The sequence below is a fragment of the Genypterus blacodes genome, unplaced genomic scaffold, assembly GCF_046128005.1.
Source record: "Genypterus blacodes isolate CSIRO-AG114 ecotype Tasmania unplaced genomic scaffold, CSIRO-AGI_Gbla_v1 ptg000070l_1, whole genome shotgun sequence".
NCBI lineage: Eukaryota > Metazoa > Chordata > Actinopteri > Ophidiiformes > Ophidiidae > Genypterus > Genypterus blacodes.
The window spans coordinates 5,480,121-5,506,746 of NW_027466880.1; the positions used below are offsets into that span (position 1 = coordinate 5,480,121).

Consider the following 26,626-nt stretch of genomic DNA (forward strand, 5'->3'; position numbering starts at 1 on the left):
CCCGATGTACAGGTCTGTGCATTCTCACTGCTCTGGACGGCATACACCAGTTTGCTCTTCTTGTGTTTGGGAGTGGTACGCCCAGAATGTCTTCATGGTAATCACTACCTTATGGAATAAAACTGAGAAGTACTGGTGCAAAGATGCGGTGACAACAAGGTAACAGCAGGCATAGGTTCACGGACTCCAATCTGAACAGATGGACCGGACAAAACTGTTCCTGCCCAGTCTCGAACTGGGGACCTTGCACATGTTAGGCAATCGTGATAACCGCTACACTACAAAAACAGATACAACAACTGTCAAGTACTTCTGTTTGCTTCCAAAGACGGTATATCCATTGGTATCTATTGCCCGTTGGCACGGTGAAGACCTATTTCTGTAGTGTAGTGGTTATCACGTTCGCCTCACACGCGAAAGGTCCCCTGTTCGAGACTGGGCGGAACAGTTATGCTTTTTTGTACGAGCTTGATTAACATCGGCGAAAAGTGTATTTCATTCAAACTGAGATGGCCACTGACCACATGATGGCATTCTTGTGTTGAGCGACGTTATTGTAAGATGCTTGTTGGGTTTCCCCCGATGTACAGGTCTGTGCATTCTCACTGCTCTGGACGGCATACACCAGTTTGCTCTTCTTGTGTTTGGGAGTGGTACGCCCAGAATGTCTTCATGGTAATCACTACCTTATGGAATAAAACTGAGAAGTACTGGTGCAAAGACGCGGTGACAACAAGGTAACAGCAGGCATAGGTTCACGGACTCCAATCTGAACAGATGGAGCGGACAAAACCGTTTCTGCCCAGTCTCGAACTGGGGACCTTTCACATGTAAGGCAATCGTGATAACCGCTACACTACAAAAACAGATACAACAACTGTCAAGTACTTCTGTTTGCTTCCAAAGACGGTCTATCCATTGGTATCTATTGCCCGTTGGCACGGTGAAGACCAATTGCGAGTTTCCGTAGTGTAGTGGTTATCACGTTCGCCTCACACGCGAAAGGTCCCCTGTTCGAGACTGGGCGGAAACAGTTATGCTTTTTTGTTTGAGCTTGATTAACATCGGCGAAAAGTGTATTTCATTCAAACTGAGATGGCCACTGACCACATGATGCCCCCGCCGTGATCGTATAGTGGTTAGTACTCTGTGTTGTGGCTGCAGCAACCCTGGTTCAAATCCGGGTTACGGCAGCTTTTATCCACCTCATCATCATTTCTCTCATTGTGAAGACAAAATCATGATTAATGTTTGAATTGATGACATTTGATCATTGCTTTCACTTTCTGTGTTACCAGTCTCCTTCTATCTTTAGACATGACACAAACAATCCTCAGGCCATTATGTATGCCAAAAACAAAACTTCAAATGTAGTGCAATAACCAGTACTGTCTGTGAAGGTTCCCAGTTGTCCAAGTCATGGTATCCAAGAATGTGAATTATAGTGCGGGCGGGAGCGCTGGCTTGTTCTTTTGAACCTCACCAACCATGGTGAGCCCCGTCTTCAGGAGCTCCTGCGCTAGTCTGTAAGAGGTGAAGAAATTGTCAAACCTGATGTTGCGACCCCTCAGTCCCTCTGTCACATCGAGCATGACCCTCATCCCCTGGTTCTTCTCTGGGCGTCGGCTGATCGGCTTCCCGGTGTAGGCTTGCATCTTCCAAGCGCAACTCGATTTGGCGTCACAGGCCACTGCTGCAGTGAGGCTGCCATAAACCATTATTACAATTCTGCGTTCAGCCCATGATGACTTTGCACACGTCCCCAAGAAGTACACTGGGACCTTCGGTCGTGTCTACAAAACAGGCAACGGAAAGCAGGACTTCACCGAAAGACAGGGGGATACATGAACAAGGACTGAAGAGAAATGCATACAAATCACACTGCTTCTAATCCATCAGAGACATGTTTGATCAAACCTGTGAATGAAACCGTCATTGTCTGCACAACTGGTCATAAAGAAATGTGTGGTCACTTGTCAAAAATTGCTCAAAATAACCCCCCTGTCCGGTCCCTGATGGTCTAGTGGTTAGGATTCCCGGTCAGGGAATGCTCTAGTCCTGCACCGTTATATAATTATTCAATTTAGTCACCTTTTGGGCAATAATACTTGCTACCGGTGCTCAGGTCTTCACCAATCAAGAGGAAGCTCAAGTAAATGCTTCAGAACGAGTCATCATAATCTAAGGGCAGTGTAATGGTGATATTTGCTCTGGCTCTTTCAAATCATCTGTCTTCCTTGTCCAGTGTGTATATGTTGTTGTCCACAAAGGAGTGTCGCTTTTCCTTCAACTGTAGGTGAACTGCTGACTCTTGTCCTGAAGAGCTGGCATTCTTGTGTTGAGCGACGTTATTGTAAGATGCTTGTTGGGTTTCCCCCGATGTACAGGTCTGTGCATTCTCACTGCTCTGGACGGCATACACCAGTTTGCTCTTCTTGTGTTTGGGAGTGGTACGCCCAGAATGTCTTCATGGTAATCACTACCTTATGGAATAAAAATGAGAAGTACTGGTGCAAAGACGCGGTGACAACAAGGTAACAGCAGGCATAGGTTCACGGACTCCAATCTGAACAGATGGACCGGACAAAACTGTTTCTGCCCAGTCTCAAACTGGGGACCTTTCACATGTTAGGCAATCGTGATAAGCGCTACACTACAGAAACATGTACAACAACTGTCAAGTACTTCTGTTTGCTTCCAAAGACGGTATATCCATTGGTATCTATTGCCCGTTGGCACGGTGAAGACCTATTTCTGTAGTGTAGTGGTTATCACGTTCGCCTCACACGCGAAAGGTCCCCTGTTCGAGACTGGGCGGAACAGTTATGCTTTTTTGTACGAGCTTGATTAACATCGGCGAAAAGTGTATTTCATTCAAACTGAGATGGCCACTGACCACATGATGGCATTCTTGTGTTGAGCGACGTTATTGTAAGATGCTTGTTGGGTTTCCCCCGATGTACAGGTCTGTGCATTCTCACTGCTCTGGACGGCATACACCAGTTTGCTCTTCTTGTGTTTGGGAGTGGTACGCCCAGAATGTCTTCATGGTAATCATTACCTTATGGAATAAAACTGAGAAGTACTGGTGCAAAGACGCGGTGACAACAAGGTAACAGCAGGCATAGGTTCACGGACTCCAATCTGAACAGATGGAGCGGACAAAACCGTTTCTGCCCAGTCTCGAACTGGGGACCTTTCACATGTAAGGCAATCGTGATAACCGCTACACTACAAAAACAGATACAACAACTGTCAAGTACTTCTGTTTGCTTCCAAAGACGGTCTATCCATTGGTATCTATTGCCCGTTGGCACGGTGAAGACCAATTGCGAGTTTCCGTAGTGTAGTGGTTATCACGTTCGCCTCACACGCGAAAGGTCCCCTGTTCGAGACTGGGCGGAAACAGTTATGCTTTTTTGTACGAGCTTGATTAACATCGGCGAAAAGTGTATTTCATTCAAACTGAGATGGCCACTGACCACATGATGCCCCCGCCGTGATCGTATAGTGGTTAGTACTCTGTGTTGTGGCCGCAGCAACCCCGGTTCAAATCCGGGTTACGGCAGCTTTTATCCACCTCATCATCATTTCTCTCATTGTGAAGACAAAATCATGATTAATGTTTGAATTGATGACATTTGATCATTGCTTTCACTTTCTGTGTTACCAGTCTCCTTCTATCTTTAGACATGACACAAACAATCCTCAGGCCATTATGTATGCCAAAAACAAAACTTCAAATGTAGTGCAATAACCAGTACTGTCTGTGAAGGTTCCCTGTTGTCCAAGTCATGGTATCCAAGACTGTGAATTATCGTGCGGGCGGGAGCTCCGGCTTGTTCTTTCGAACCTTACCAACCATGGTGATCCCCGTCTTCAGGAGCTCCTGCGCTAGTCTGTAAGAGGTGAAGAAATTGTCAAACCTGATGTTGCGACCCCTCAGTCCCTCTGTCACATCGAGCACGACCCTCATCCCCTGGTTCTTCTCCGGGCGTCGGCTTCCCGGTGTAGGCTTGCATCTTCCAAGCGCAACTCGATTTGGCGTCACAGGCCACTGCTGCAGTGAGGCTGCCACAAACCATTATTACAATTCTGCGTTCAGCCCATGATGATTTTGCACACGTCCCCAAGAAGTACACTGGGACCTTTGGTCGTGTCAACAATACAGGCAACGGAAAACAGGACTTCACCGAAAGACAGGGGGACACATGAACAAGGACTGAAGAGAAATGCATACAAATCACACTGCTTCTAATCCATCAGAGACATGTTTGATCAAACCTGTGAATGAAACCGTCATTGTCTGCACAACTGGTCATAAAGAAATGTGTGGTCACTTGTCAAAAATTGCTCAGAATAACCCCCCTGTCCGGTCCCTGATGGTCTAGTGGTTAGGATTCGGCGCTCTCACTGCCGTGGCCCGGGTCCGATTCCCGGTCAGGGAATCCTTGAGTCCTGCACAGCTATATAAGTATTCAATTTAGTCACCTTTTGGGCAATAATACTTGCTACCGGTGCTCAGGTCTTCACCAATCAAGAGGAAGCTCAAGTAAATGCTTCAGAACGAGTCATCATAATCTAAGGGCAGTGTAATGGTGATATTTGCTCTGGCTCTTTCAAATCATCTGTCTTCCTTGTCCAGTGTGTATATGTTGTTGTCCACAAAGGAGTGTCGCTTTTCCTTCAACTGTAGGTGAACTGCTGACTCTTGCCCTGAAGAGCTGGCATTCTTGTGTTGAGCGACGTTATTGTAAGATGCTTGTTGGGTTTCCCCCGATGTACAGGTCTGTGCATTCTCACTGCTCTGGACGGCATACACCAGTTTGCTCTTCTTGTGTTTGGGAGTGGTACTCCCAGAATGTCTTCATGGTAATCACTACCTTATGGAATAAAACTGAGAAGTACTGGTGCAAAGACGCGGAGACAACAAGGTAACAGCAGGCATAGGTTCACGGACTCCAATCTGAACAGATGGACCGGACAAAACTGTTTCTGCCCAGTCTCAAACTGGGGACCTTTCACATGTTAGGCAATTGTGATAAGCGCTACACTACAGAAACAGATACAACAACTGTCAAGTACTTCTGTCTGCTACCAAAGACGGTCTATCCATTGGTATCTATTGTCCGTTGGCACGGTGAAGACCAGTTGCGAGTTTCCGTAGTGTAGTGGTTATCACGTTCGCCTCACACACGAAAGGTCCCCTGTTCAAGACTGGGCGGAAACAGTTATGCTTTTTTGTACGAGCTTGATTTACATCGGCGAAAAGTGTATTTCATTCAAACTGAGATGGCCACTGACCAAGTGATGACCCCGCCGTGATCGTATAGTGGTTAGTACTCTGTGTTGTGGCCGCAGCAACCCCGGTTCAAATCCGGGTTACGGCAGCTTTTATCCACCTCATCATCATTTCTCTCATTGTGAAGACAAAATCATGATTAATGTTTGAATTGATGACATTTGATCATTGCTTTCACTTTCTGTGTTACCAGTCTTCTTCCAACCCTAGACATGACACAAACAATCCTCAGGCCATTATGTATGCCAAAAACAAAACTTCAAATGTAGTGCAATAACCAGTACTGTCTGTGAAGGTTCCCAGTTGTCCAAGTCATGGTATCCAAGAATGTGAATTATAGTGCGGGCGGGAGCTCCGGCTTGTTCTTTCGAACCTTACCAACCATGGTGATCCCCTTCTTCAGGAGCTCCTGCGCTAGTCTGTAAGAGGTGAAGAAATTGTCAAACCTGATGTTGCGACCCCTCAGTCCCTCTGTCACATCGAGCACGACCCTCATCCCCTGGTTCTTCGCCGGGCGTCGGCTGATCGGCTTCCCGGTGTAGGTTTGCATCTTCCAAGCGCAACTCGATTTGGCGTCACAGGCCACTGCTGCAGTGAGGCTGCCACAAACCATTATTACAATTCTGCGTTCAGCCCATGATGATTTTGCACACGTCCCCAAGAAGTACACTGGGACCTTTGGTCGTGTCTAAAAAACAGGCAACGGAAAACAGGACTTCACCGAAAGACAGGGGGATACATGAACAAGGACTGAAGAGAAATGCATACAAATCACACTGCTTCTAATCCATCAGAGACATGTTTGATCAAACCTGTGAATGAAACCGTTATTGTCTTCACAACTGGTCATAAAGAAATGTGTGGTCACTTGTCAAAAATTGCTCAAAATAACCCCCCTGACAGGTCCCTAATGGTCTAGTGGTTAGGATGCGGCGCTCTCACCGCCGTGGCCCGGGTCCGATTCCCGGTCAGGGAATCCTTGAGTCCTGCACAGCTATATAATTATTCAATTTAGTCACCTTTTGGGCAATAATACTTGCTACCGGTGCTCAGGTCTTCACTAATCAAGAGGAAGCTCAAGTTAATGCTTCAGAACGAGTCATCATAATCTAAGGGCAGTGTAATGGTGATATTTGCTCTGGCTCTTTCAAATCATCTGTCTTCCTTGTCCAGTGTGTATATGTTGTTGTCCACAAAGGAGTGTCGCTTTTCCTTCAACTGTAGGTGAACTGCTGACTCTTGTCCTGAAGAGCTGGCATTCTTGTGTTGAGCGACGTTATTGTAAGATGCTTGTTGGGTTTCCCCCGATGTACAGGTCTGTGCATTCTCACTGCTCTGGACGGCATACAGCAGTTTGCTCTTCTTGTGTTTGGGAGTGGTACGCCCAGAATGTCTTCATGGTAATCACTACCTTATGGAATAAAACTGAGAAGTACTGGTGCAAAGACGCGGTGACAACAAGGTAACAGCAGGCATAGGTTCACAGACTCCAATCTGAACAGATGGACTGGACAAAACCGTTTCTGCCCAGTCTCGAACTGGGGACCTTTCACATGTAAGGCAATCGTGATAACCGCTACACTACAAAAACAGATACAACAACTGTCAAGTACTTCTGTTTGCTTCCAAAGACGGTCCATCCATTGGTATCTATTGCCCGTTGGCACGGTGAAGACCAATTGCGAGTTTCAGTAGTGTAGTGGTTATCACGTTCGCCTCACATGTGAAAGGTCCCCTGTTCGAGACTGGGCGGAAACAGTTATGCTTTTTTGTACGAGCTTGATTTACATCGGCGAAAAGTGTATTTCATTCAAACTGAGATGGCCACTGACCACGTGATGACCCCGCCGTGATCGTATAGTGGTTAGTACTCTGTGTTGTGGCCGCAACAACCCCGGTTCAAATCCGGGTTACGGCAGCTTTTATCCACCTCATCATCATTTCTCTCATTGTGAAGACAAAATCATGATTAATGTTTGAATTGATGACATTTGATCATTGCTTTCACTTTCTGTGTTACCAGTCTTCTTCCAACCCTAGACATGACACAAACAATCCTCAGGCCATTATGTATGCCAAAAACAAAACTTCAAATGTAGTGCAATAACCAGTACTGTCTGTGAAGGTTCCCAGTTGTCCAAGTCATGGTATCCAAGAATGTGAATTATAGTGCGGGCGGGAGCTCCGGCTTGTTCTTTCGAACCTTACCAACCATGGTGATCCCCGTCTTCAGGAGCTCCTGCGCTAGTCTGTAAGAGGTGAAGAAATTGTCAAACCTGATGTTGCGACCCCTCAGTCCCTCTGTCACATCGAGCACGACCCTCATCCCCTGGTTCTTCTCCGGGCGTCAGCTGATCGGCTTCCCGGTGTAGGTTTGCATCTTCAGAGCGCAACTCGATTTGGCGTCACAGGCCACTGCTGCAGTGAGGCTGCCACAAACCATTATTACAATTCTGCGTTCAGCCCATGATGATTTTGCACACGTCCCCAAGAAGTACACTGGGACCTTTGGTCGTGTCTAAAAAACAGGCAACGGAAAACAGGACTTCACCGAAAGACAGGGGGATACATGAACAAGGACTGAAGAGAAATGCATACAAATCACACTGTTTCTAATCCATCAGAGACATGTTTGATCAAACCTGTGAGTGAAACCGTTACTGTCTTCACAACTGGTCATAAAGAAATGTGTGGTCACTTGTCAAAAATTGCTCAAAATATCCCCCCTGACAGGTCCCTGATGGTCTAGTGGTTAGGATGCGGCGCTCTCACCGCCGTGGCCCGGGTCCGATTCCCGGTCAGGGAATCCTTGAGTCCTGCACAGCTATATAATTATGCAATTTAGTCACCTTTTGGGCAATAATACTTGCTACCGGTGCTCAGGTCTTCACTAATCAAGAGGAAGCTCAAGTAAATGCTTCAGAACCAGTCATCATAATCTAAGGGCAGTGTAATGGTGATATTTGCTCTGGCTCTTTCAAATCATCTGTCTTCCTTGTCCAGTGTGTATATGTTGTTGTCCACAAAGGAGTGTCGCTTTTCCTTCAACTGTAGGTGAACTGCTGACTCTTGTCCTGAAGAGCTGGCATTCTTGTGTTGAGCGACGTTATTGTAAGATGCTTGTTGGGTTTCCCCCGATGTACAGGTCTGTGCATTCTCACTGCTCTGGACGGCATACACCAGTTTGCTCTTCTTGTGTTTGGGAGTGGTACGCCCAGAATGTCTTCATGGTAATCACTACCTTATGGAATAAAACTGAGAAGTACTGGTGCAAAGACGCGGTGACAACAAGGTAACAGCAGGCATAGGTTCACGGACTCCAATCTGAACAGATGGACCGGACAAAACCGTTCCTGCCCAGTCTCGAACTGGAGACCTTTCACATGTAAGGCAATCGTGATAAGCGCTACACTACAAAAACAGATACAACAACTGTCAAGTACTTCTGTTTGCTTCCAAAGACGGTCTATCCATTGGTATCTATTGCCCGTTGGCACGTTGAAGACCAATTGCGAGTTTCCGTAGTGTAGTGGTTATCACGTTCGCCTCACACGCGAAAGGTCCCCTGTTCGAGACTGGGCGGAAACAGTTATGCTTTTTTGTACGAGCTTGATTAACATCGGCGAAAAGTGTATTTCATTCAAACTGAGATGGCCACTGACCACATGATGCCCCCGCCGTGATCGTATAGTGGTTAGTACTCTGTGTTGTGGCCGCAGCAACCCCGGTTCAAATCCGGGTTACGGCAGCTTTTATCCACCTCATCATCATTTCTCTCATTGTGAAGACAAAATCATGATTAATGTTTGAATTGATGACATTTGATCATTGCTTTCACTTTCTGTGTTACCAGTCTCCTTCTTTCTTTAGACATGACACAAACAATCCTCAGGCCATTATGTATGCCAAAAACAAAACTTCAAATGTAGTGCAATAACCAGTACTGTCTGTGAAGGTTCCCAGTTGTCCAAGTCATGGTATCCAAGAATGTGAATTATAGTGCGGGCGGGAGCCTCGGCTTGTTCTTTCGAACCTTACCAACCATGGTGATCCCCGTCTTCAGGAGCTCCTGCGCTAGTCTGTAAGAGGTGAAGAAATTGTCAAACCTGATGTTGCGACCCCTTAGTCCCTCTGTCACATCGAGCATGACCCTCATCCCCTGGTTCTTCTCCGGGCGTCGGCTGATCTGCTTCCCGGTGTAGGCTTGCATCTTCCAAGCGCAACTCGATTTAGCGTCACATGCCACTGCTGCAGTGTGGCTGCCATAAACCATTATTACAATTCTGCGTTCAGCCCATGATGATTTTGCACACGTCCCCAAGAAGTACACTGGGACCTTTGGTCGTGTCTACAAAACAGGCAACGGAAAACAGGACTTCACTGAAAGACAGGGGGACACATGAACAAGGACTGAAGAGAAATGCATACAAATCACACTGCTTCTAATCCATCAGAGACATGTTTGATCAAACCTGTGAATGAAACCGTTATTGTCTTCACAACTGGTCATAAAGAAATGTGTGGTCACTTGTCAAAAATTGCTCAAAATAACCCCCCTGACAGGTCCCTAATGGTCTAGTGGTTAGGATGCGGCGCTCTCACCGCCGTGGCCCGGGTCCGATTCCCGGTCAGGGAATCCTTGAGTCCTGCACAGCTATATAATTATTCAATTTAGTCACCTTTTGGGCAATAATACTTGCTACCGGTGCTCAGGTCTTCACTAATCAAGAGGAAGCTCAAGTTAATGCTTCAGAACGAGTCATCATAATCTAAGGGCAGTGTAATGGTGATATTTGCTCTGGCTCTTTCAAATCATCTGTCTTCCTTGTCCAGTGTGTATATGTTGTTGTCCACAAAGGAGTGTCGCTTTTTCTTCAACTGTAGGTGAACTGCTGACTCTTGTCCTGAAGAGCTGGCATTCTTGTGTTGAGCGACGTTATTGTAAGATGCTTGTTGGGTTTCCCCCGATGTACAGGTCTGTGCATTCTCACTGCTCTGGACGGCATACACCAGTTTGCTCTTCTTGTGTTTGGGAGTGGTACGCCCAGAATGTCTTCATGGTAATCACTACCTTATGGAATAAAACTGAGAAGTACTGGTGCAAAGACGCGGTGACAACAAGGTAACAGCAGGCATAGGTTCACAGACTCCAATCTGAACAGATGGACCGGACAAAACCGTTTCTGCCCAGTCTCGAACTGGGGACCTTTCACATGTAAGGCAATCGTGATAACCGCTACACTACAAAAACAGATACAACAACTGTCAAGTACTTCTGTTTGCTTCCAAAGACGGTCCATCCATTGGTATCTATTGGCCGTTGGCACGGTGAAGACCAATTGCGAGTTTCCGTAGTGTAGTGGTTATCACGTTCGCCTCACATGTGAAAGGTCCCCTGTTCGAGACTGGGCGGAAACAGTTATGCTTTTTTGTACGAGCTTGATTTACATCGGCGAAAAGTGTATTTCATTCAAACTGAGATGGCCACTGACCACGTGATGACCCCGCCGTGATCGTATAGTGGTTAGTACTCTGTGTTGTGGCCGCAACAACCCCGGTTCAAATCCGGGTTACGGCAGCTTTTATCCACCTCATCATCATTTCTCTCATTGTGAAGACAAAATCATGATTAATGTTTGAATTGATGACATTTGATCATTGCTTTCACTTTCTGTGTTACCAGTCTTCTTCCAACCCTAGACATGACACAAACAATCCTCAGGCCATTATGTATGCCAAAAACAAAACTTCAAATGTAGTGCAATAACCAGTACTGTCTGTGAAGGTTCCCAGTTGTCCAAGTCATGGTATCCAAGAATGTGAATTATAGTGCGGGCGGGAGCTCCGGCTTGTTCTTTCGAACCTTACCAACCATGGTGATCCCCGTCTTCAGGAGCTCCTGCGCTAGTCTGTAAGAGGTGAAGAAATTGTCAAACCTGATGTTGCGACCCCTCAGTCCCTCTGTCACATCGAGCACGACCCTCATCCCCTGGTTCTTCTCCGGGCGTCAGCTGATCGGCTTCCCGGTGTAGGTTTGCATCTTCAGAGCGCAACTCGATTTGGCGTCACAGGCCACTGCTGCAGTGAGGCTGCCACAAACCATTATTACAATTCTGCGTTCAGCCCATGATGATTTTGCACACGTCCCCAAGAAGTACACTGGGACCTTTGGTCGTGTCTAAAAAACAGGCAACGGAAAACAGGACTTCACCGAAAGACAGGGGGATACATGAACAAGGACTGAAGAGAAATGCATACAAATCACACTGCTTCTAATCCATCAGAGACATGTTTGATCAAACCTGTGAGTGAAACCGTTACTGTCTTCACAACTGGTCATAAAGAAATGTGTGGTCACTTGTCAAAAATTGCTCAAAATATCCCCCCTGACAGGTCCCTGATGGTCTAGTGGTTAGGATGCGGCGCTCTCACCGCCGTGGCCCGGGTCCGATTCCCGGTCAGGGAATCCTTGAGTCCTGCACAGCTATATAATTATGCAATTTAGTCACCTTTTGGGCAATAATACTTGCTACCGGTGCTCAGGTCTTCACTAATCAAGAGGAAGCTCAAGTAAATGCTTCAGAACCAGTCATCATAATCTAAGGGCAGTGTAATGGTGATATTTGCTCTGGCTCTTTCAAATCATCTGTCTTCCTTGTCCAGTGTGTATATGTTGTTGTCCACAAAGGAGTGTCGCTTTTCCTTCAACTGTAGGTGAACTGCTGACTCTTGTCCTGAAGAGCTGGCATTCTTGTGTTGAGCGACGTTATTGTAAGATGCTTGTTGGGTTTCCCCCGATGTACAGGTCTGTGCATTCTCACTGCTCTGGACGGCATACACCAGTTTGCTCTTCTTGTGTTTGGGAGTGGTACGCCCAGAATGTCTTCATGGTAATCACTACCTTATGGAATAAAACTGAGAAGTACTGGTGCAAAGACGCGGTGACAACAAGGTAACAGCAGGCATAGGTTCACAGACTCCAATCTGAACAGATGGACCGGACAAAACCGTTTCTGCCCAGTCTGGAACTGGGGACCTTTCACATGTAAGGCAATCGTGATAACCGCTACACTACAAAAACAGATACAACAACTGTCAAGTACTTCTGTTTGCTTCCAAAGACGGTCTATCCATTGGTATTTATTGCCCGTTGCCACGGTGAAGACCAATTGCGAGTTTCCGTAGTGTAGTGGTTATCACGTTCGCCTCACACGTGAAAGGTCCCCTGTTCGAGACTGGGCGGAAACAGTTATGCTTTTTTGTACGAGCTTGATTAACATCGGCGAAAAGTGTATTTCATTCAAACTGAGATGGCCACTGACCACATGATGCCCCCGCCGTGATCGTATAGTGGTTAGTACTATGTGTTGTGGCCGCAGCAACCCCGGTTTAAATCCGGGTTACGGCAGCTTTTATCCACCTCATCATCATTTCTCTCATTGTGAAGACAAAATCATGATTAATGTTTGAATTGATGACATTTGATCATTGCTTTCACTTTCTGTGTTACCAGTCTCCTTCTATCTTTCGACATGACACAAACAATCCTCAGGCCATTATGTATGCCAAAAACAAAACTTCAAATGTAGTGCAATAACCAGTACTGTCTGTGAAGGTTCCCAGTTGTCCAAGTCATGGTATCCAAGAATGTGAATTATAGTGCGGGCGGGAGCTCCGGCTTGTTCTTTCGAACCTTACCAACCATGGTGATCCCCGTCTTCAGGAGCTCCTGCGCTAGTCTGTAAGAGGTGAAGAAATTGTCAAACCTGATGTTGCGACCCCTCAGTCCCTCTGTCACATCGAGCACGACCCTCATCCCCTGGTTCTTCTCCGGGCGTCGGCTGATCTGCTTCCCGGTGTAGGCTTGCATCTTCCAAGCGCAACTCGATTTGGCGTCACAGGCCACTGCTGCAGTGAGGCTGCCACAAACCATTATTACAATTCTGCGTTCAGCCCATGATGATTTTGCACACGTCCCCAAGAAGTACACTGGGACCTTTGGTCGTGTCTACAAAACAGGCAACGGAAAACAGGACTTCACCGAAAGACAGGGGGACACATGAACAAGGACTGAAGAGAAATGCATACAAATCACACTGCTTCTAATCCATCAGAGACATGTTTGATCAAACCTGTGAATGAAACCGTCATTGTCTGCACAACTGGTCATAAAGAAATGTGTGGTCACTTGTCAAAAATTGCTCAGAATAACCTCCCTGTCCGGTCCCTGATGGTCTAGTGGTTAGGATTCGGCGCTCTCATTGCCACGGCCCGGGTCCGATTCCCGTTCAGGGAATGCTCTAGTCCTGCACCGTTATATAATTATTCAATTTAGTCACCTTTTGGGCAATAATACTTGCTACCGGTGCTCAGGTCTTCACTAATCAAGAGGAAGCTCAAGTAAATGCTTCAGAACGAGTCATCATAATCTAAGGGCAGTGTAATGGTGATATTTGCTCTGGCTCTTTCAAATCATCTGTCTTCCTTGTCCAGTGTGTATATGTTGTTGTCCACAAAGGAGTGTCGCTTTTCCTTCAACTGTAGGTGAACTGCTGACTCTTGTCCTGAAGAGCTGGCATTCTTGTGTTGAGCGACGTTATTGTAAGATGCTTGTTGGGTTTCCCCCGATGTACAGGTCTGTGCATTCTCACTGCTCTGGACGGCATACACCAGTTTGCTCTTCTTGTGTTTGGGAGTGGTACGCCCAGAATGTCTTCATGGTAATCACTACCTTATGGAATAAAACTGAGAAGTACTGGTGCAAAGACGCGGTGACAACAAGGTAACAGCAGGCATAGGTTCACGGACTCCAATCTGAACAGATGGACCGGACAAAACCGTTCCTGCCCAGTCTCGAACTGGAGACCTTTCACATGTAAGGCAATCGTGATAAGCGCTACACTACAAAAACAGATACAACAACTGTCAAGTACTTCTGTTTGCTTCCAAAGACGGTCTATCCATTGGTATCTATTGCCCGTTGGCACGGTGAAGACCAATTGCGAGTTTCCGTAGTGTAGTGGTTATCACGTTCGCCTCACACGCGAAAGGTCCCCTGTTCGAGACTGGGCGGAAACAGTTATGCTTTTTTGTACGAGCTTGATTAACATCGGCGAAAAGTGTATTTCATTCAAACTGAGATGGCCACTGACCACATGATGCCCCCGCCGTGATCGTATAGTGGTTAGTACTCTGTGTTGTGGCCGCAGCAACCCCGGTTCAAATCCGGGTTACGGCAGCTTTTATCCACCTCATCATCATTTCTCTCATTGTGAAGACAAAATCATGATTAATGTTCTAATTGATGACATTTGATCATTGCTTTCACTTTCTGTGTTACCAGTCTCCTTCTATCTTTAGACATGACACAAACAATCCTCAGGCCATTATGTATGCCAAAAACAAAACTTCAAATGTAGTGCAATAACCAGTACTGTCTGTGAAGGTTCCCAGTTGTCCAAGTCATGGTATCCAAGAATGTGAATTATAGTGCGGGCGGGAGCTCCGGCTTGTTCTTTCGAACCTTACCAACCATGGTGATCCCCGTCTTCAGGAGCTCCTGCGCTAGTCTGTAAGAGGTGAAGAAATTGTCAAACCTGATGTTGCGACCCCTTAGTCCCTCTGTCACATCGAGCATGACCCTCATCCCCTGGTTCTTCTCCGGGCGTCGGCTGATCTGCTTCCCGGTGTAGGCTTGCATCTTCCAAGCGCAACTCGATTGAGCGTCACATGCCACTGCTGCAGTGTGGCTGCCATAAACCATTATTACAATTCTGCGTTCAGCCCATGATGATTTTGCACACGTCCCCAAGAAGTACACTGGGACCTTTGGTCGTGTCTACAAAACAGGCAACGGAAAGCAGGACTTCACCGAAAGACAGGGGGATACATGAACAAGGACTGAAGAGAAATGCATACAAATCACACTGCTTCTAATCCATCAGAGACATGTTTGATCAAACCTGTGAATGAAACCGTTATTGTCTGCACAACTGGTCATAAAGAAATGTGTGGTCACTTGTCAAAAATTGCTCAAAATAACACCCCTGACAGGTCCCTGATGGTCTAGTGGTTAGGATGCGGCGCTCTCACCGCCGTGGCCCGGGTCCGATTCCTGGTCAGGGAATCCTTGAGTCCTGCACAGCTATATAATTATTCAATTTAGTCACCTTTTGGGCAATAATACTTGCTACCGGTGCTCAGGTCTTCACTAATCAAGAGGAAGCTCAAGTAAATGCTTCAGAACGAGTCATCATAATCTAAGGGCAGTGTAATGGTGATATTTGCTCTGGCTCTTTCAAATCATCTGTCTTCCTTGTCCAGTGTGTATATGTTGTTGTCCACAAAGGAGTGTCGCTTTTCCTTCAACTGTAGGTGAACTGCTGACTCTTGTCCTGAAGAGCTGGCATTCTTGTGTTGAGCGACGTTATTGTAAGATGCTTGTTGGGTTTCCCCCGATGTACAGGTCTGTGCATTCTCACTGCTCTGGACGGCATACACCAGTTTGCTCTTCTTGTGTTTGGGAGTGGTACGCCCAGAATGTCTTCATGGTAATCACTACCTTATGGAATAAAACTGAGAAGTACTGGTGCAAAGACGCGGTGACAACAAGGTAACAGCAGGCATAGGTTCACGGACTCCAATCTGAACAGATGGACCGGACAAAACCGTTTCTGCCCAGTCTCGTACTGGGGACCTTTCACATGTAAGGCAATCGTGATAACCGCTACACTACAAAAACAGATACAACAACTGTCAAGTACTTCTGTTTGCTTCCAAAGACGGTCTATCCATTGGTATCTATTGCCCGTTGGCACGGTGAAGACCAATTGCGAGTTTCCGTAGTGTAGTGGTTATCACGTTCGCCTCACACGCGAAAGGTCCCCTGTTCGAGACTGGGCGGAAACAGTTATGCTTTTTTGTACGAGCTTGATTAACATCGGCGAAAAGTGTATTTCATTCAAACTGAGATGGCCACTGACCACATGATGCCCCCGCCGTGATCGTATAGTGGTTAGTACTCTGTGTTGTGGCCGCAGCAACCCCGGTTCAAATCCGGGTTACGGCAGCTTTTATCCACCTCATCATCATTTCTCTCATTGTGAAGACAAAATCATGATTAATGTTTGAATTGATGACATTTGATCATTGCTTTCACTTTCTGTGTTACCAGTCTCCTTCTATCTTTAGACATGACACAAACAATCCTCAGGCCATTATGTATGCCAAAAACAAAACTTCAAATGTAGTGCAATAACCAGTACTGTCTGTGAAGGTTCCCAGTTGTCCAAGTCATGGTATCCAAGAATGGGAATTATAGTGCGGGCGGGAGCTCCGGCTTGTTCTTTCGAACCTTACCAACCATGGTGATCCCCGTCTTCAGGAGCTCCTGCGCTAGTCTGTAAGAGGTGAAGAAATTGTCAAACCTGATGTTGCGACCCCTCAGTCCCTCTGTCACATCGAGCACGACCCTCATCCCCTGGTTCTTCTCCGGGCGTCGGCTGATCGGCTTCCCGGTGTAGGTTTGCATCTTCCAAGCGCAACTCGATTTGGCGTCACAGGCCACTGCTGCAGTGAGGCTGCCACAAACCATTATTACAATTCTGCGTTCAGCCTATGATGATTTTGCGCACGTCCCCAAGAAGTACACTGGGACCTTTGGTCGTGTCTAAAAAACAGGCAACGGAAAACAGGACTTCACCGAAAGACAGGGGGATACATGAACAAGGACTGAAGAGAAATGCATACAAATCACACTGCTTCTAATCCATCAGAGACATGTTTGATCAAACCTGTGAATGAAACCGTTATTGTCTGCACAACTGGTCATAAAGAAATGTGTGGTCACTTGTCAAAAATTGCTCAAAATAACACCCCTGACAGGTCCCTGATGGTCTAGTGGTTAGGATGCGGCGCTCTCACCGCCGTGGCCCGGGTCCGATTCCCGGTCAGGGAATCCTTGAGTCCTGCACAGCTATATAATTATTCAATTTAGTCACCTTTTGGGCAATAATACTTGCTACCGGTGCTCAGGTCTTCACTAATCAAGAGGAAGCTCAAGTAAATGCTTCAGAACCAGTCATCATAATCTAAGGGCAGTGTAATGGTGATATTTGCTCTGGCTCTTTCAAATCATCTGTCTTCCTTGTCCAGTGTGTATATGTTGTTGTCCACAAAGGAGTGTCGCTTTTCCTTCAACTGTAGGTGAACTGCTGACTCTTGTCCTGAAGAGCTGGCATTCTTGTGTTGAGCGACGTTATTGTCAGATGCTTGTTGGGTTTCCCCCGATGTACAGGTCTGTGCATTCTCACTGCTCTGGACGGCATACACCAGTTTGCTCTTCTTGTGTTTGGGAGTGGTACGCCCAGAATGTCTTCATGGTAATCACTACCTTATGGAATAAAACTGAGAAGTACTGGTGCAAAGACGCGGTGACAACAAGGTAACAGCAGGCATAGGTTCACGGACTCCAATCTGAACAGATGGACCGGACAAAACCGTTTCTGCCCAGTCTCGAACTGGGGACCTTTCACATGTTAGGCAATCGTGATAACCGCTACACTACAAAAACAGATACAACAACTGTCAAGTACTTCTGTTTGCTTCCAAAGACGGTCTATCCATTGGTATCTATTGCCCGTTGGCACGGTGAAGACCAATTGCGAGTTTCAGTAGTGTAGTGGTTATCACCTTCGCCTCACACGCGAAAGGTCCCCTGTTCGAGACTGGGCGGAAACAGTTATGCTTTTTTGTACGAGCTTGATTTACATCGGCGAAAAGTGTATTTCATTCAAACTGAGATGGCCACTGACCACGTGATGACCCCGCCGTGATCGTATAGTGGTTAGTACTCTGTGTTGTGGCGCCAGCAACCCCGGTTCAAATCCGGGTTACGGCAGCTTTTATCCACCTCATCATCATTTCTCTCATTGTGAAGACAAAATCATGATTAATGTTTGAATTGATGACATTTGATCATTGCTTTCACTTTCTGTGTTACCAGTCTCCTTCTTTCTTTAGACATGACACAAACAATCCTCAGGCCATTATGTATGCCAAAAACAAAACTTCAAATGTAGTGCAATAACCAGTACTGTCTGTGAAGGTTCCCAGTTGTCCAAGTCATGGTATCCAAGAATGGGAATTATAGTGCGGGCGGGAGCTCCGGCTTGTTCTTTCGAACCTTACCAACCATGGTGATCCCCGTCTTCAGGAGCTCCTGCGCTAGTCTGTAAGAGGTGAAGAAATTGTCAAACCTGATGTTGCGACCCCTCAGTCCCTCTGTCACATCGAGCACGACCCTCATCCCCTGGTTCTTCTCCGGGCGTCGGCTGATCGGCTTCCCGGTGTAGGTTTGCATCTTCCAAGCGCAACTCGATTTGGCGTCACAGGCCACTGCTGCAGTGAGGCTGCCACAAACCATTATTACAATTCTGCGTTCAGCCTATGATGATTTTGCGCACGTCCCCAAGAAGTACACTGGGACCTTTGGTCGTGTCTAAAAAACAGGCAACGGAAAACAGGACTTCACCGAAAGACAGGGGGATACATGAACAAGGACTGAAGAGAAATGCATACAAATCACACTGCTTCTAATCCATCAGAGACATGTTTGATCAAACCTGTGAATGAAACCGTTATTGTCTGCACAACTGGTCATAAAGAAATGTGTGGTCACTTGTCAAAAATTGCTCAAAATAACACCCCTGACAGGTCCCTGATGGTCTAGTGGTTAGGATGCGGCGCTCTCACCGCCGTGGCCCGGGTCCGATTCCCGGTCAGGGAATCCTTGAGTCCTGCACAGCTATATAATTATTCAATTTAGTCACCTTTTGGGCAATAATACTTGCTACCGGTGCTCAGGTCTTCACTAATCAAGAGGAAGCTCAAGTAAATGCTTCAGAACCAGTCATCATAATCTAAGGGCAGTGTAATGGTGATATTTGCTCTGGCTCTTTCAAATCATCTGTCTTCCTTGTCCAGTGTGTATATGTTGTTGTCCACAAAGGAGTGTCGCTTTTCCTTCAACTGTAGGTGAACTGCTGACTCTTGTCCTGAAGAGCTGGCATTCTTGTGTTGAGCGACGTTATTGTCAGATGCTTGTTGGGTTTCCCCCGATGTACAGGTCTGTGCATTCTCACTGCTCTGGACGGCATACACCAGTTTGCTCTTCTTGTGTTTGGGAGTGGTACGCCCAGAATGTCTTCATGGTAATCACTACCTTATGGAATAAAACTGAGAAGTACTGGTGCAAAGACGCGGTGACAACAAGGTAACAGCAGGCATAGGTTCACGGACTCCAATCTGAACAGATGGACCGGACAAAACCGTTTCTGCCCAGTCTCGAACTGGGGACCTTTCACATGTTAGGCAATCGTGATAACCGCTACACTACAAAAACAGATACAACAACTGTCAAGTACTTCTGTTTGCTTCCAAAGACGGTCTATCCATTGGTATCTATTGCCCGTTGGCACGGTGAAGACCAATTGCGAGTTTCAGTAGTGTAGTGGTTATCACCTTCGCCTCACACGCGAAAGGTCCCCTGTTCGAGACTGGGCGGAAACAGTTATGCTTTTTTGTACGAGCTTGATTTACATCGGCGAAAAGTGTATTTCATTCAAACTGAGATGGCCACTGACCACGTGATGACCCCGCCGTGATCGTATAGTGGTTAGTACTCTGTGTTGTGGCGCCAGCAACCCCGGTTCAAATCCGGGTTACGGCAGCTTTTATCCACCTCATCATCATTTCTCTCATTGTGAAGACAAAATCATGATTAATGTTTGAATTGATGACATTTGATCATTGCTTTCACTTTCTGTGTTACCAGTCTCCTTCTTTCTTTAGACATGACACAAACAATCCTCAGGCCATTATGTATGCCAAAAACAAAACTTCAAATGTAGTGCAATAACCAGTACTGTCTGTGAAGGTTCCCAGTTGTCCAAGTCATGGTATCCAAGAATGGGAATTATAGTGCGGGCGGGAGCTCCGGCTTGTTCTTTTGAACCTTACCAACCATGGTGATCCCCGTCTTCAGGAGCTCCTGCGCTAGTCTGTAAGAGGTGAAGAAATTGTCAAACCTGATGTTGCGACCCCTCAGTCCCTCTGTCACATCGAGCACGACCCTCATCCCCTGGTTCTTCTCCGGGCGTCGGCTGATTGGCTTCCCGGTGTAGGCTTGCATCTTCCAAGCGCAACTCGATTTGGCGTCACAGGCCACTGCTGCAGTGAGGCTGCCACAAACCATTATTACAATTCTGCATTCAGCCTATGATGATTTTGCACATGTCCCCAAGAAGTACACTGGGACCTTTGGTCGTGTCTACAAAACAGGCAACGGAAAGCAGGACTTCACCGAAAGACGGGGATATATGAACAAGGACTGAAGAGAAATGCATACAAATCACACTGCTTCTAATCCATCAGAGACATGTTTGATCAAACCTGTGAATGAAACCGTCATTGTCTGCACAACTGGTCATAAAGAAATGTGTGGTCACTTGTCAAAAATTGCTCAAATTAACCCCCCTGTCCGGTCCCTGATGGTCTAGTGGTTAGGATTCGGCGCTCTCACTGCCGCGGCCCGGGTCTGATTCCCGGTCAGGGAATGCTCTAGTCCTGCACCGTTATATAATTATTGAATTTAGTCACCTTTTGGGCAATAATACTTGCTACCGGTGCTCAGGTCTTCACCAATCAAGAGGAAGCTCAAGTAAATGCTTCAGAACCAGTCATCATAATCTAAGGGCAGTGTAATGGTGATATTTGCTCTGGCTCTTTCAAATCATCTGTCTTCCTTGTCCAGTGTGTATATGTTGTTGTCCACAAAGGAGTGTCGCTTTTCCTTCAACTGTAGGTGAACTGCTGACTCTTGTCCTGAAGAGCTGGCATTCTTGTGTTGAGCGACGTTATTGTAAGATGCTTGTTGGGTTTCCCCCGATGTACAGGTCTGTGCATTCTCACTGCTCTGGACGGCATACACCAGTTTGCTCTTCTTGTGTTTGGGAGTGGTACGCCCAGAATGTCTTCATGGTAATCACTACCTTATGGAATAAAACTGAGAAGTACTGGTGCAAAGACGCGGTGACAACAAGGTAACAGCAGGCATAGGTTCACGGACTCCAATCTGAACAGATGGACCGGACAAAACTGTTTCTGCCCAGTCTCAAACTGGGGACCTTTCACATGTTAGGCAATCGTGATAAGCGCTACACTACAGAAACATGTACAACAACTGTCAAGTACTTCTGTCTGCTACCAAAGACGGTCTATCCATTGGTATCTATTGTCCGTTGGCACGGTGAAGACCAATTGCGAGTTTCCGTAGTGTAGTGGTTATCACGTTCGCCTCACACGCGAAAGGTCCCCTGTTCGAGACTGGGCGGAAACAGTTATGCTTTTTTGTACGAGCTTGATTAACATCGGCGAAAAGTGTATTTCATTCAAACTGAGATGGCCACTGACCACATGATGCCCCCGCCGTGATCATATAGTGGTTAGTACTCTGTGTTGTGGCGCCAGCAACCCCGGTTTAAATCCGGGTTACGGCAGCTATTATCCTCCTCATCATCATATCTCTCATTGTGAAGACAAAATCATGATTAATGTTTGAATTGATAACATTTGATCATTGCTTTCACTTTCTGTGTTACCAGTCTCCGTCTATCTTTAGACATGACACAAACAATCCTCAGGCCATTATGTATGCCAAAAACAAAACTTCAAATGTAGTGCAATAACCAGTACTGTCTGTGCAGGCTCCCAGTTGTCCAAGTCATGGTATCCAAGAATGTGAATTATAGTGCGGGCGGGAGCTCCGGCTTGTTCTTTCGAACCTTACCAACCATGGTGATCCCCATCTTCAGGAGCTCCTGCGCTAGTCTGTAAGAGGTGAAGAAATTGTCAAACCTGATGTTGCGACCCCTCAGTCCCTCTGTCACATCGAGCACGACCCTCATCCCCTGGTTCTTCTCCGGGCGTCGGCTGATCGGCTTCCCGGTGTAGGCTTGCATCTTCCAAGCGCAACTCGATTTGGCCTCACAGGCCACTGCTGCAGTGAGGCTGCCATAAACCATTATTACAATTCTGCGTTAAGCCCATGATGATTTTGCACACGTCCCCAAGAAGTACACTGGGACCTTTGGTCGTGTCTACAAAACAGGCAACGGAAAGCAGGACTTCACCGAAAGACAGGGGGATACATGAACAAGGACTGAAGAGAAATGCATACAAATCACACTGCTTCTAATCCATCAGAGACATGTTTGACCAAACCTGTGAATGAAACCGTCATTGTCTGCACAACTGGTCATAAAGAAATGTGTGGTCACTTGTCAAAAATTGCTCAAAATAACACCCCTGTCCGGTCCCTGATGGTCTAGTGGTTAGGATTCGGCGCTCTCACTGCCGCGGCCTGGGTCCGATTCCCGGTCAGGGAATCCCCTTGTCCTGCACAGTTATATAATTATTCAATTTAGTCACCTTTTGGGCAATAATACTTGCTACCGGTGCTCAGGTCTTCACCAATCAAGAGGAAGCTCAAGTAAATGCTTCAGAACGAGTCATCATAATCTAAGGGTAGTGTAATGGTGATATTTGCTCTGGCTCTTTCAAATCATCTGTCTTCCTTGTCCAGTGTGTATATGTTGTTGTCCACAAAGGAGTGTCGCTTTTCCTTCAACTGTAGGTGAACTGCTGACTCCTGAAGAGCTGGCATTCTTGTGTTCAGCGACGTTATTGTAAGATGCTTGTTGGGTTTCCCCCGATGTACAGGTCTGTGCATTCTCACTGCTCTGGACGGCATACACCAGTTTGCTCTTCTTGTGTTTGGGAGTGGTACGCCCAGAATGTCTTCATGGTAATCACTACCTTATGGAATAAAAATGAGAAGTACTGGTGCAAAGACGCGGAGACAACAAGGTAACAGCAGGCATAGGTTCACGGACTCCAACCTGAACAGATGGACCGGACAAAACTGTTTCTGCCCAGTCTCGAACTGGGGACCTTTCACGTGTTAGGCAAACGTGATAACCGCTACACTACAGAATCACGTACAACAACTGTCAAGTACTTCTGTCTGCTACTATAGATGGTCACCCTCAGGACAACTTAGGGTCACTGCACTACCTTATCAACCCCTCAACATCTGGGGACAGCCAAAAAGGAGGAAGGTGGTCCTCGCTGATGGATGGTCTGCGAGGTCTTCTTTAGATCATTGAAGATCACAGGGATGCCAATTGTATTGTATTGTTGTTGTGTAATTTGCATGAGCACCAGATGAAACACACTAAGGGAACTGTGATAAGATAATAAAACTAACCCACCCAGCAGAGATCGGAAATCAGGGCAAAGGTGACATTAATTCCAAAGATGCACAGAAATTCCTGATATTCTGCTTGAGGTGAATATAAGTCAGAAAAACCAAGCGTCGAGGAGGCACATCTGCTTTTCAGATCCTTCCACGTGAAAGCTCTGCTGTAACTCGCTGATCAACACGTGTCATAGCCTAAGGCAGGCATCCTCAAAGTCCGAACTCCGGTCCGGATCCGGATCCGGACCACAACTGTCTCTGGACTCTGAGCAAATTATACATTTCATACTAAACGGCACTATGACACAAAACACAATTATTTTGAAGCAACCTTTCCTCAAAATTCAGCGGTAAGAACCACAAAAATAAATGGGATGAAAGCATCATATGAAGCTGCAAGCAGGATCCTTGTTACATCCATGTCACAACGAGAAAAGGCAACTGAGTCCTCACTCAGAGTGGTATGGGTGTTGGCTTAACACAAGAAGCCATTCTCTGATGCAGAAATAATAAAATAATGCATGACTGAAGTGATGGAGACCAAAAAAAAGAGAGGAAATAACAGCTAAAATCAAGCAAATCCCCCTCTCAGACTCCACAGCAACCAGAAGAACTGAAATACTGGCTGGTGATTTGATTAATCAGCTTTCTGATGAAATCAAAAAAGCACAGTGCATTTCCTTAGCTGTGGATGAGTCCACTGACACCACTGACAATGCTCAGTTGCTGGTGTTTGTGAGATTTTATGATGAGGCAAAAGGGGAGTTTGTTGAAGATGTGTTAGGCCTGACAAACCTCAGTGGCACATCATCTTCACTGCAGCATGGCTTGCTGCGCACATTCCTGACAGAGGTCAATGCAACTTTTGATGATTTGCTCCTGCACAACAACATTAAATGGCCGAGCAAAGGCAAGGTCCTGGAGCGTTTTTGGGCCATTAGGAAAGAGCTGCAAGTGTTTCTGTCAGAGCAAAAGAGTGCAAAAGCAAAACAGTTCATGGAATTCATGCAAAATGAAGAAAAGATGGAAGCTGTTGCATTTTTGGCTGATATAACATCTCATCTCAATGACCTAAATCTCAAGCTACAGGGCAAGAACAACACAGTGTGTGAGCTGATGTCAGCAGTGCGTGCTTTCCAGAGGAAACTGGAGATTTTCAAAAGTGACCTACATGTAAGCTTTTTTAATATTTTGTATCACACACATTTCCTGGATTTCAATGAACACCTTTTTGATACTTCATTATACCCTTTTAAGCTGTGCTCCTTATATATTTTTCTTATTTATTTATTTTTTTCCTACAGGAGGGTCTGCTCCACTTCCCCAAACTTTTGGAACAGACCAAAGGAGAAAATCGTCATCAGAATCATGTGGAATTCCTGGAGAAGCTGATTGAAAACTTCAAGGCTCGCTTTGATGACTTCAGATTAGGAAAACAAGTCCTACTGTACATTGAAAACCCATTTCTGGTCAAAAATGTCAAAGAGTTCTCTGCAGAAGCACAACAAATCTTCCCATGGGCTAGTGCTGCTAGTGCTGCTTTCCCTCCAGGAAAACCTTGCACTGAAAGAGGCTGACTGTGACGCTCTGACCTTCTGGACAAAGATGGTTACTGCAGCTAAATTCCCTCTCCTGCACAAGATGGCTTCACATTCTCACAATGTTTGGCTCAACCTACAGGTGTGAGTCTGCATTCTCAACAATGAACATTACATTACATTACGATCATTTGGCAGACGCTTTTATCCAAGGCGACTTACATTACATTACCACCCTTCGCAGAGGGGGGAGCACTTGAGGGTTCGGTGCCTTGCTCAGGGGCACCTCGGCAGGGGCTCGAACCGGCGACCCTCCGGTTCCCAAGCGGAAGCACTACCCACTGAGCCTCTGCCTCCCTGATGAACATGGTGAAGAACAAGTACCGCAGCCAACTCACCAATGAACACTTGCATCAGTGTGTCCGCCTGGCCATCACACCTTTTGTGCCAAAGTTCAAAGTCTTGGCAACAGACCAAAGGTGCCACTTCTCTCATGAAGCAACAGACTTAAAAAGTCCAAATCTGGACTTATTTGGACTTTGATTCTTGGGATGGTTTGATTCACCTCACACAGGATGCAGCTGCCTTTATTCATAACTGTGCAGCTCTTACACTGCGACTCTGACGGATCAAGCACAGACACAACAACAATGAAACTGCTGCATACAAAGACTTTTTTGTTTTTGCAACCTCGTGTTAAGAATTGTTTAAAAGTTTGAATGACCGTAACAAATGGACCTTTGTGTTATTGAAACATTTCTTTGTGGACCTTTAAGATTTGTATTTGAGTACCCCTGGCCTAAGATATTGTAGGGGCTTACACAGGTTTGAAGCTGTAAAATATGTAAGGCCTATCACACATTTTTGAAGCCTGTCCTCACATGGCTGACTCTGATGAGCCATGCGATCCTTTGTTCACAAAAAAAGAAGACAACCTAGTGTTGTAGTGGATCAACCCCCTCTATACACCTTGATGTGAAGATGTCATAGACCCAGCTGCCGCAACATTGGCCAAAAGGTTAACTCTTGCCTGTGAGGCAGTATAAAAGCTCTGGCAGCTAGAAATTCCTTCTCTCCAGCTTACGCTCTCTAGCCAAACCAAGAAGCAAGGAAGAGGAAGGAACCCAAGAATACGCCCTGAATTTTCCAATTCAGTGAACCCATAAGCTAACTCTCTCCAGCACAACCCAAGCAGAAAGGAGACACAAGAAACCCAATCCTGGATTTTCCTAATCGGGCGAACACACAACCCTTGAGGCCTGAACCTCTGTTTGCTTTCAAAGATTGGCACAGATTTCTGCAAGCTGCAATTTTTTTCTCCCGCTCTCTCTCTCTCTACACCTCTTGGGGGATAAACCCCCTGTGGTGTAAGACACACACACATGTTCCCTCACAAGCTAAGCTAGGAGCAAAGCCGCCATCTTAGTATTGAGCCTTGACCCTGGGGCTCCTCCCATACACATGTGTCAA

At 46.3% G+C, this 26,626-nt stretch overlaps 23 non-coding genes across 23 annotated transcripts; all 23 read left to right on the forward strand.

Annotated features, from left to right (window-relative positions):
- Positions 1–960: 960 nt before the first annotated feature.
- trnav-cac (transfer RNA valine (anticodon CAC)) lies at positions 961–1,033 on the forward strand. The gene has a single exon. It is a non-coding gene; the product is annotated as a tRNA-Val (tRNA).
- A 2,302-nt stretch (positions 1,034–3,335) lies between these two features.
- On the forward strand, positions 3,336–3,408 carry trnav-cac (transfer RNA valine (anticodon CAC)). Its single transcript has one exon. It is a non-coding gene; the product is annotated as a tRNA-Val (tRNA).
- An 88-nt stretch (positions 3,409–3,496) lies between these two features.
- On the forward strand, positions 3,497–3,568 carry trnah-gug (transfer RNA histidin (anticodon GUG)). Its single transcript has one exon. It is a non-coding gene; the product is annotated as a tRNA-His (tRNA).
- Positions 3,569–4,376: 808 nt separating this feature from the next.
- On the forward strand, positions 4,377–4,448 carry trnae-cuc (transfer RNA glutamic acid (anticodon CUC)). Its single transcript has one exon. It is a non-coding gene; the product is annotated as a tRNA-Glu (tRNA).
- Positions 4,449–5,157: 709 nt separating this feature from the next.
- On the forward strand, positions 5,158–5,230 carry trnav-cac (transfer RNA valine (anticodon CAC)). The gene has a single exon. It is a non-coding gene; the product is annotated as a tRNA-Val (tRNA).
- Positions 5,231–5,318: 88 nt separating this feature from the next.
- trnah-gug (transfer RNA histidin (anticodon GUG)) lies at positions 5,319–5,390 on the forward strand. The gene has a single exon. It is a non-coding gene; the product is annotated as a tRNA-His (tRNA).
- An 816-nt stretch (positions 5,391–6,206) lies between these two features.
- On the forward strand, positions 6,207–6,278 carry trnae-cuc (transfer RNA glutamic acid (anticodon CUC)). The gene has a single exon. It is a non-coding gene; the product is annotated as a tRNA-Glu (tRNA).
- Positions 6,279–8,036: 1,758 nt separating this feature from the next.
- Positions 8,037–8,108, forward strand: trnae-cuc (transfer RNA glutamic acid (anticodon CUC)). Its single transcript has one exon. It is a non-coding gene; the product is annotated as a tRNA-Glu (tRNA).
- A 709-nt stretch (positions 8,109–8,817) lies between these two features.
- Positions 8,818–8,890, forward strand: trnav-cac (transfer RNA valine (anticodon CAC)). Its single transcript has one exon. It is a non-coding gene; the product is annotated as a tRNA-Val (tRNA).
- An 88-nt stretch (positions 8,891–8,978) lies between these two features.
- On the forward strand, positions 8,979–9,050 carry trnah-gug (transfer RNA histidin (anticodon GUG)). Its single transcript has one exon. It is a non-coding gene; the product is annotated as a tRNA-His (tRNA).
- An 816-nt stretch (positions 9,051–9,866) lies between these two features.
- On the forward strand, positions 9,867–9,938 carry trnae-cuc (transfer RNA glutamic acid (anticodon CUC)). The gene has a single exon. It is a non-coding gene; the product is annotated as a tRNA-Glu (tRNA).
- Positions 9,939–10,647: 709 nt separating this feature from the next.
- trnav-cac (transfer RNA valine (anticodon CAC)) lies at positions 10,648–10,720 on the forward strand. The gene has a single exon. It is a non-coding gene; the product is annotated as a tRNA-Val (tRNA).
- Positions 10,721–11,696: 976 nt separating this feature from the next.
- trnae-cuc (transfer RNA glutamic acid (anticodon CUC)) lies at positions 11,697–11,768 on the forward strand. Its single transcript has one exon. It is a non-coding gene; the product is annotated as a tRNA-Glu (tRNA).
- Positions 11,769–12,477: 709 nt separating this feature from the next.
- Positions 12,478–12,550, forward strand: trnav-cac (transfer RNA valine (anticodon CAC)). The gene has a single exon. It is a non-coding gene; the product is annotated as a tRNA-Val (tRNA).
- A 1,757-nt stretch (positions 12,551–14,307) lies between these two features.
- Positions 14,308–14,380, forward strand: trnav-cac (transfer RNA valine (anticodon CAC)). The gene has a single exon. It is a non-coding gene; the product is annotated as a tRNA-Val (tRNA).
- An 88-nt stretch (positions 14,381–14,468) lies between these two features.
- Positions 14,469–14,540, forward strand: trnah-gug (transfer RNA histidin (anticodon GUG)). Its single transcript has one exon. It is a non-coding gene; the product is annotated as a tRNA-His (tRNA).
- An 816-nt stretch (positions 14,541–15,356) lies between these two features.
- trnae-cuc (transfer RNA glutamic acid (anticodon CUC)) lies at positions 15,357–15,428 on the forward strand. The gene has a single exon. It is a non-coding gene; the product is annotated as a tRNA-Glu (tRNA).
- A 709-nt stretch (positions 15,429–16,137) lies between these two features.
- trnav-cac (transfer RNA valine (anticodon CAC)) lies at positions 16,138–16,210 on the forward strand. The gene has a single exon. It is a non-coding gene; the product is annotated as a tRNA-Val (tRNA).
- Positions 16,211–16,298: 88 nt separating this feature from the next.
- trnah-gug (transfer RNA histidin (anticodon GUG)) lies at positions 16,299–16,370 on the forward strand. Its single transcript has one exon. It is a non-coding gene; the product is annotated as a tRNA-His (tRNA).
- Positions 16,371–17,186: 816 nt separating this feature from the next.
- trnae-cuc (transfer RNA glutamic acid (anticodon CUC)) lies at positions 17,187–17,258 on the forward strand. The gene has a single exon. It is a non-coding gene; the product is annotated as a tRNA-Glu (tRNA).
- A 1,758-nt stretch (positions 17,259–19,016) lies between these two features.
- On the forward strand, positions 19,017–19,088 carry trnae-cuc (transfer RNA glutamic acid (anticodon CUC)). The gene has a single exon. It is a non-coding gene; the product is annotated as a tRNA-Glu (tRNA).
- Positions 19,089–21,625: 2,537 nt separating this feature from the next.
- On the forward strand, positions 21,626–21,698 carry trnav-cac (transfer RNA valine (anticodon CAC)). Its single transcript has one exon. It is a non-coding gene; the product is annotated as a tRNA-Val (tRNA).
- Positions 21,699–22,674: 976 nt separating this feature from the next.
- On the forward strand, positions 22,675–22,746 carry trnae-cuc (transfer RNA glutamic acid (anticodon CUC)). Its single transcript has one exon. It is a non-coding gene; the product is annotated as a tRNA-Glu (tRNA).
- Positions 22,747–26,626: the final 3,880 nt, after the last annotated feature.